The sequence below is a fragment of the Aquarana catesbeiana genome, linkage group LG03 (genome assembly GCF_042186555.1).
Source record: "Aquarana catesbeiana isolate 2022-GZ linkage group LG03, ASM4218655v1, whole genome shotgun sequence".
NCBI classification, from domain to species: Eukaryota; Metazoa; Chordata; class Amphibia; order Anura; family Ranidae; genus Aquarana; species Aquarana catesbeiana.
Window position 1 is genome coordinate 607,786,956 of NC_133326.1, and position 9,555 is coordinate 607,796,510.

A 9,555-nucleotide genomic window follows, 5' to 3' on the forward strand; every position below is an offset into this window, starting at 1 on the left:
GGCGCTTTACTGTTAAAAACCACCACAAAGCGCCTCTGCAGAGGCTCTTTGCCGGCGGTATAGCCACGCTGTCCCATTGATTTCAATGGGCAGGAGCGGTATACAGTCTGCTCCTTCACCGCTCCGAAGATGCTGCTAGCAGGACTTTTTTTCCCATCCTGCTAGCGCACCGCTCCAGTGTGAAAGCCCCAAGGGCTTTCAAACTGGAGACAAAGCAGCGGCACTTTCGGGTCGGTTTGCAGACGCTATTATTAGCGCAATAGCGCCTGCAAACCGCCTCAGTGTGAAAGGGCCCTAAGTGGGCGTAAACAGTGCATCTTCGGCATTGGGAGGAGGAATAGTGCCCCATAGTTGGTGTCAGTGGAAGGAATAGTGCCCCATAGTTGGTGTCAGTGGAAGGAATAGTGCCCCATAGTTGGTGTCAGTGGAAGGAAATGTACCCCATCACTGATGTAAGTAGGAGGAATAGTGTCCCATTGTTGATGTCAGTAGGAGGAGTAGAGCCCCATCCTTGGTGTCAGTGGGAGAAAAAGTGCCTCATTGTCGGTGTCAGAGGAAGAATAGTGCCCCATCGTTGGTGTCAGTGGGAGGAATAGTACCCCATCCTTGATATCAGTGGAAGGAATAGTGCCATAGTGCCCCATCGTTGGTGTCAGTGGGAGGAGTAGGGCCCCATTGTTGGTGTCAATGGGATAAATAGTGCCCCATTGTTGATGTCAGTAACAGGAATTATGCCCTATTGTTGGTGTCAGTGGGAGGAATAGTACCCCATCCTTGATGTCAGTGGAAGGAATAGTGCCCCATCGTTGTCAGTGGGAGGAGTAAGGCCCCATTGTTGGTGTCAATGGGAGAAATAGTGCCCCATTGTTGATGTCAGTAACAGGAATTATGCCCCATTGTTGATGTCAGTGGGAGGAATAGTGTCTTGCATCAGTGAGAGGAAAAGTGCCCCAAGGGCCAGATAAAGGCAAGCAAAGGGCCACATCCGGCCCCTGGGCCTGCAGTTTGAAGATCATTGAAATAGTGAGAATAAATGTCTTCAAAAGGTGACACCAACAGTAATATAAACAGTAATAAAAGCTTGGCAGATGTCCCATTCCTTCCCTGCATTATCCAAAACTTAAAAAAAATGTTTAGTGGAATTTCACTTTGAGAAATATGGATATTTCAAGCAAAGACTAATCAAACTATTAATGAAATTCTCAGAAAATACAAATCAGTTACAATATCTATGTGTGTGGAGGACCTCTGCAGTTCTACCAATGATTTATTAACACTAAAACAATAACTCCACTTCCTGCATTGTTCACAAATCTCTACATAGACCCAACCTAGCTGATCAGTCCACTGCTAGAGAAGGGCTTCATTTTGTGAAAAACAGACTTCAGGAATATCCATCAGAGGGAGGAAGTTCCCTTGATTGGGTAACAAGAGAAGTCTGCAGAACACTGTGTGCCTGGGATTGGGGCACAATTATGGGGAGCATTTAAATAGCTAATGCTACAGCACTGACCCCTCCGGTCTTTTCATACATACGGTGAAATTCACAAAGACAGTTATTTTCATCTAAGTCCAATAAGATTTGAAAATTACAGTCACATGGGTAAAATAAAGATCCCCATATGTTAAGCTTTGTGAATTGAGCCTATAATAGTCTTGCTATCCTTTCTTCAGTCTGCATTCACACTCATTCAGGCCGTGCATTATGCAATTTTCTTTTCTTCAACCACAGGTTGAAGGAAAGAAAATTGCTTGATTCCCCCATCAACACAGTCAGTGCTAATGGGGGGAATCCCTCCCACAGAGCTATTGTGTTCTGCTGGCAGGGAGCCTTTTCCACCAGCAGAATAATCACTGCTGGTGTTTAGGCAGGCCACAGCTGATGCGATTTTCTTTCCTGCAACTCTCGGTTGCAGGAAAGAAAATCACTTGATTCCACCATCATCACAGTTAGTGTTAAAGGGAGAATCCCTTCTGCTGAGCTATTGTGTTCTCCTGGAGGGGGGGGGGCACGGGGAGCCGTCCCTGCTGGGGGAACACAGTGATTATTGCTAGCGGCTATAGCTGCTGCCAATATGCGCATGTAAAAATCCAACATGCTGGTTGTACCCAATTCAATCGATGGATCGACTTGGGTACAATCAGCCTGCCCATAGATGGCTTGAAATTCTGCTGGTTCATGCTGAACTGGTCAAGATGCGAACCATCTACGGCCGGCTTTATAGCCGCCTGCAGTGATCGGGAAAAATCGGGCTTTCGTCTGCAGATTTTTTTACTAAAGGGTGTCCCTTTTTCCCATCTCAAAATCTGAAAGGTAAACTGTGGCAACAAGTGCCAAGAACTCATGCCAACGCACCTGCTCTATATATGTTGCAGTGCCATTCCTTGTGAATTGCTAACCAATACATTGTACAGAAGAGTGCAATCCATTGCAGCACAGCACGTCTAAGCAAAATATAATGTGCATAGAGCAGTAACAATAACAATCAAATCGGTATTCAAATTTTATTGTTGAAAGATGAATTGTTATCTGATGCAATGGGTTACTTTGCTGCACATTAGAGTAGATGTAAACCCAATCACGAAAATCTTATATAAGTACCTATATACAGTGTATCCAGGAAAGTATTCACAGTGCTTTTCCACATTTTGTTATGTTACAGCCTTATTCCAAAATGGATTCAATTAATTATTTTCCTCAAACTTCTACAGACAATACTCCATAATGACAACGTGAAAGAAGTTTGTTTGAAATCTTTGCAGATGTATTAAAAATAAAAAAGGAAAAAATCCCATGTACATAAGTATTCACAGCCTTTGCTCAATACTTTGGTGAAGCACCTTTGGCACCAATTACAGACTCAAGTCTTTTTGAGTATGATGCTACAAGTTTGGCACACATATTTTTGGGAAGTTTCTCCCATTCTTCTTTGCAGGACCTCTCAAGCTCCATTAGCTTGGATGGGGAGCATCGGTGCACAGCCATTTTCAGATCTCTCCAGAGATGTTCAATCGGGTACAAGTCTGGCTGGGCCACTCAAAGACATTCACAGAGTTGTCCTGTAGCCAGTGCTTTGTTATCTTGGCTGTGTGCTTAGGGTCATTGTCCTTTTGGAAGAGGAATCTTCGCCCCAGTCTGAGGTCCAGAGTGCTTTGGAGCAGGTTTTCATCGATAATGTCTCTGTACATTGCTGCATTTATCTTTCCCTCAATCCTGACTAGTCTCCCAGTTCCTACTGCTGGAAAACATCCCCACAGCATGATGCTGCCACCACCAAGCTTCACTAGAGGTATGGTATTGGCAAGGTGATGAGTGGTGCCTGGTTTCCTCCAGACATGAAGCTTGCCATTCAGGCCAAAGAGTTTAATCTTTGTTTCATCAGACCAGAGAATTTTGTTTCTCATGGCCTGAGAGTCCTTCAGGTGCCTTTTGGCAAACTCAAGGGGGGGCTGTCATGTGCCTTTTACTGAGGAGTGGCTTCCGCCTGGCCACTCTACCATACATGCCTGATTGGTGGAGTGCTGCAGAGATGGTTGTTCTTCTGGAAGCTTCTCCTCTCTCCACAGAGAAATGCTGGAGCTCTGTCAGAGTGACCATCAGGTTCTTGGTCACCTCCATGATTAAGGCCCTTCCCCCCCGATTGCGCAGTTTGGGCCCAGCGGCCCGCTCTAGGAAGAGTCCTGGTGGTTCCAAACTTCTTCCATTTACAGACGATGGAGGCCACTGTGCTCATTGGGACCTTCAATGCTGCAGAAATGTTTCTGTACCCTTCCCCAGATCTGCGCCTCAATACAATCCTGTCTCAGAGGTCTAGAGACAATTCCTTGGCTTGGTTTGTGCTCTGACATGCACTATTAACTGGGGGACCTTATATAGACAGGTGTGTGCCTTTCCAAATCATGTCCAATCAACTGAATTTACTACAGGTGGACTCTAATCAAGTTGTAGAAACATCTCAAGGATGATCAGTGGAAGCAGGAGGCACCTGAGCTCAAATTTGAGTGTCATGGCAAAGGCTTAGAACACTTATGCACATGGGTTTATCTTGGATTTTTTTTTTTGTTTTTTATAAATTTGCAAAGATTTCAAACAAACTTTTTTCACTTTGCGATTATGGGGTGTTGTTTGTAAAATTTTGGGGGAAATAATTAATTTAATCCATTTTGGAATAAGGATGTACCATAACAAAATGTGGAAAAAGTGAAGCGCTGTGAATACTTTCCAGATGCTCTGTAATAGCTGGTGATCCTGCCATGAAGGTCCTTGTTCACGCACGTCCTGTTTTAGGGTGACAATACTCGGCCCCTGTCTCCCAATTGCTCTCTTGCGTTGTTACCCCGTCAAACAGGCTTCTGATGGAGACTACAAGTAGCCATTTCAACAACAATTACACAACCATGTCCCATTGGGGTTGATTTACTAAAACTGGAGAGCGCAAAATCTGGTGCAGCTCTGCATGGAAACCAATCTGCTTCCAGGTTTTTTGCCAAATCTTTATTGAACAAGCTGAAGTTAGAAGCTGATTGGCTACCATGCACAGCTACACTAGATTTTGCACTCCAGTTTTAGTAAATAAACCCCATTGTGTCACCATCAACAAAGCCACCCTGAGAAATGCCATGCGGCCACCGCTGGAGTGCATGTAGACAAGAAGTGGCTGCAAAGGTGCTGCAGGAGACCAGCAGTACTGAGATGCAACAAAGGAAGAAATATAAAAACAAGTATTTCATGGATGACAATCGTTTATAATACACCATTGCTTTAGGCCAGTAAACGTCATTCAGTTGTTCAGGTTTACACCTACTATCATGTTTCTTGCTCAGTCTTAAATATTTGTTTGCAGTAAAAATGTAGTGTTTACATAGCTGGATATCTAAATAATGAGCGTTAATTGAACATGTCTGCAGTCACACAGACACGGCTACAGTTCACTGACACTATTTGTACTTACAGGAAGTCACATATTTTTTGTTTTTTAAACAGTTCCCTGCCCTAAATTCCCTGAAACTCTGAAAACACAAAGACTATAGTGGTAATAGCAGATCATCATTTATCATACAATGCCATCTGCAGATCATCTCTCCACACAGGGCCATGTATGCAGAACATCCCTCATTATATAGATGTAATACCTACAGAATGTCACTAAGTGCATAGCTCCCAACTGTCCCTGATTTGCATCAATGTCCTTCTGTCCCTCTTTCCTCCTCATTTGTCCCAGATTTTGGTCTGATCCACATAGTGATCCATATAGTTGTATATAAAATGCACTTTTTATCTTTCAAAAAGTGTTTTCCCAGTGCTGAACTTTTCACCCAATTTCTTAATATCTACATTTGTAAATTTCAAAACCAGTATAAAGGAATAATAGTAGTAAAAAAAAAAGCACTTTTGGGTTAACTAATCTTTTTTTTTTTTTTTTTTTTTACATATAATTCCATACCTCCCAACATTTTGAGATAGAAATGAGGGACACCTACCAGCAAACGTATGTAGGCATGGGACACGCCCCCCCCTGCCACACCCCCTTAAAGGAGAATTAACCAAAAAAAGGTTAATTAAATACACAAGGGTTTTTTTTTACCACTACTATTCCTTTATATTGGCTTTTAAAATGTACAAATGCAGCAATTTTAGAATTTGGATGAAAGGTTTAGCACTGGGAAACACTTTTTGAAAGATAAAAACTGCATTTTATATACAGCTATGTAGATCAGACAAAAATGAGGGACAAATGAGGAGGAATGAGGGACAGAGGGACTTTGTTGCAAATCAGGGACAGTCCCTCGAAATCAGGGACAGTTGGGAGCTATGTAATTCTCCTTTAAGGGGGGTGTCCTATGCCCACATACATTTTCTAATAGGTGTCCCTCGTTCCCATCTCAAAAAATTGGAAGGTATGTTAAGTGCCAGCTGTAAAATCTGCTCAGCATCACTCATCCACCTCATTTATGTAGAATGTCGCTTCACAAAAGGCTATGCAGAGTATTGTCTGCCATGACAACTAATAACTGCAGAGCATCATTCATTATAGGTTATGCATTTCACAATGCAGATCATCACTTCCAGTAAGATAAACAAGGCATGGAGGGGATCAGTCATGGCAGGCTAGAATCAAAATACAAAAGCTGTGTAAAATATCATCAGACAATCAGTCATAGGAAGCTATGTAATGCAAGCAGAGTGACACTAACAAAAGGATATTTATTACAGACAGAGCATTACTTACGGGAGGATATGAGAAAAAGGGCAGAGAATCACCGTAAAAGGCTGTATAGTACAGGCAGAAAATCGCTCCTAGAATTCTATGTAATACAGGCAGAGAATCACTCATAGAATGCTATGTACTACAGGCAGAGAATCACTCGTAAAATGCTATGTACTACAGGCAGAGAATCACTCGTAAAATGCTATGTACTACAGGCAGAGAATCACTTCTAGAATGCTATGTACTACAGGCAGATAATCACTCCTAGAATGCTATGTACTACAGGCAGAGAATCACTCATAGAAGGCTATGTAATACAGGCAGAGAATCACTCATAGAAAGCTATGTAATTCATGCAGAGAATCACTCATAGAATGCTATGTAATACAGGCAGAGAATCACTCATAGAATGCTATGTACTACAGGCAGAGAATCACTCGTAAAATGCTATGTACTACAGGCAGAGAATCACTTCTAGAATGCTATGTACTACAGGCAGAGAATCACTCATAGAATGCTATGTAATACAGGCAGAGAATCACTCATAGAAGGCTATGTAATACAGGCAGAGAATCACTCATAGAAAGCTATGTAATTCATGCAGAGAATCACTCATAGAATGCTATGTAATACAGGCAGAGAATCACTCATAGAATGCTATGGAATACAGGAAGATAATCATAGAAGGCTATTTAATGCAGGCAAAGAATCACTCCTAGCATGCTATGTAATACAGACAGAGAATCACTCATCAACAGCTATTCAATACATGCAGAGAATCACTCATAAAATGCTATGTACTACAGGCAGATAATCACTCCTAGAATGCTATGTAATTCATGCAGATAATCACTCCTAGAAAGCTATGTAATACAGGCAGAGAATCACTCCTAGAATGCTATGTAATACAGGCAGAGAATCACTCCTAGAATGCTATGTAATTCATGCAGAGAATCACTCCTAGAATGCTATGTAATACAGGCAGAGAATCACTCCTAGAATGCTATGTAATTCATACAGAGAATCACTCCTAGAATGCTATGTAATTCATACAGAGAATCACTCCTAGAATGCTATGTAATACAGGCAGAGAATCCCTCCTAGAATGCTATGTAATTCATGCAGAGAATCACTCCTAGAATGCTATGTAATACAGGCAGAGAATCCCTCCTAGAATGCTATGTAATTCATGCAGATAATCCCTCCTAGAATGCTATGTACTACAGGCAGAGAATCACACATAGAATGCTATGTAATTCATGCAGAGAATCACTCCTAGAATGCTATGTAATACAGGCAGAAAATCACACATAGAATGCTATGTACTACAGGCAGATAATCACTCCTAAAATGCTATGTAATTCATGCAGATAATCACACATAGAATGCTTTGTAATACAGGCAGAGAATCACTCCTAGAATGCTATGTACTACAGGCAGATAATCACTCCTAGAATGCTATGTAATACAGGCACAGACTCCTCTGTAGACACACAGTACATCTCTCTCTTAGTCTTGTTGGGGATGCTCTGTAACACACACAGGGCCATCACATATGAGGATGAAGTATGTATGTGCCGTGTAGTAGAGCATTGCTCAGCTCTGTTATGTGAAGTATGTGAACACACAGGACTCCCTGCAAGGAAAGTGCTACAAGATAATCAGCAATTACATTGTGATGAGTGAGCGGCTCACACTTGGCTGACAATGGCTCACACTCACAATGAGCCCTCCAGAGCATCCCTGAGAACAAACGTCAACATCTGCACAACATACCGCCTGTGTGATATCTTCACAGACAGGCTGGGGGCCACCTGCAGAATATCACTCCCTAACATAGGAGATCTTCAGACAATCACTCTCTGCTGTGTAAGTTCTGCATAACCAGGTTGTCTGCCATCTGCAGAGCATCACATCCTAATATGCAAGCTCTTTATACACATGCTTTATGCCTGCAGAGTATCACTCCCTACTTTGCAAGCTCTGCAGAGCTAGGCTGGGTGCCACCTGAAGAGCATTTCTCTTTAGGTGTCAGTCTCACAATGTCAGGCTACCTGCAGAGCATCACTATAAACCTTTTTTACTGCAGAGCATCACTCACTGCTGTTTAAGCTCTGCAGAGCCTAGCTGTGTGCCACATGCAGATTATCACTCCCTCATGTGTGAAATATTCAGAAACATGGTGCAGAGTATCACTTCCATTGTTCTGCAAAGGGCAACAAGTAACCTGCAAAACATTAATAGTTGTTTTTTTACCTGCAGATTATTTCTCCCTAATTTAAATCTCTAGACAGAAGGTTTTGCATCCTTGCAGAGCATCACTTAGAATGTGCTAAAATGTAAGACACTGGCTTTGTTACTCCGCAGAGTATCACTCCCAAACATGGCAACATTTACTACACAGAAATGTCCCCTCCTGATTTGTCATCTCTGCAGAGGCAGCCCATACTACACCTGCACAGTATGACCACCTTTTTTGTAAAATATTTAAAGGCAAGCTGTGGTCCTGCAGAGTATCACTTCTTATAGGTCTTCAGGAAGCAAGCTGCTGGTCATAATATAATGTACTGCCTGTGAGTTGCCTATCAGTCTGCAGTGTAAAAACTTGCTCTAAGTTCTCTGTTAGACACCCACCCTCATCCATCTCCACTCCACACACTTACAGATCAGTAGTAGCAGCCTCCAGGCTCTGATGATGGTCCTCCCTGGCTGCAGTGCTATAGAAGTTTTCCTTCAAGTCTCAGCCCTGTATCCTTGCACACTTTTTGAACAAACAGAAGCCTGCCTCCCTCCCTCTCCCCCTGCACTCCCCTCCTCTCCCAGCCCCCAGCAGACTAGTGAGGGTGAGCTCATACTCTGGAGCTGTGTAATATGAGTTCACGGGCTGAGCAGCAACCTACACACTGAACTTCAAAGGGTTAATCATGTTAATAATTCACATTGTTAATAGGAGTGCAGCTGGAGAGAGAAATGTGACAGAATCTGCTATAACATGTTCTAATATATATATATATATATATATATATATATATATATATATATATATATATATAATATATATATATATATATATATATATATATATATAATATTTATATGAATTAACAAAGAAATTATGTACGTTTGTTAGCAGACCTTATAATCTATTAGGTGTATTTAGTATGTAATTTGTATATAGTTGCTAAGAAATGATCATAGCGGCCATACCGTTAAGTGTCCCTCTTTCTGCAGGACATTACACCCATTCTGCAAACTGCCCTATCCCATGATTCAAAGCATGTCCTGCCAGGCAGAGGGTAGCAAAAAAGTTACCATGGTTGGTGGCACACAAGACCACATCGCCATA

At 42.1% G+C, this 9,555-nt stretch overlaps 1 protein-coding gene across 1 annotated transcript in view; it reads right to left on the reverse strand.

Annotated features, from left to right (window-relative positions):
• LOXL2 (lysyl oxidase like 2) overlaps nucleotides 1–9,017 on the reverse strand; it is a 121,415-nt gene extending 112,398 nt beyond the window's left edge. Inside the window, exon 1 of the mRNA XM_073622208.1 lies at nucleotides 8,873–9,017. The gene's annotated coding sequence lies outside the window, so the exon portion shown is untranslated. The remainder of the gene's footprint in view (nucleotides 1–8,872) is intronic.
• Between the last annotated feature and the right edge of the window lie 538 nt (nucleotides 9,018–9,555).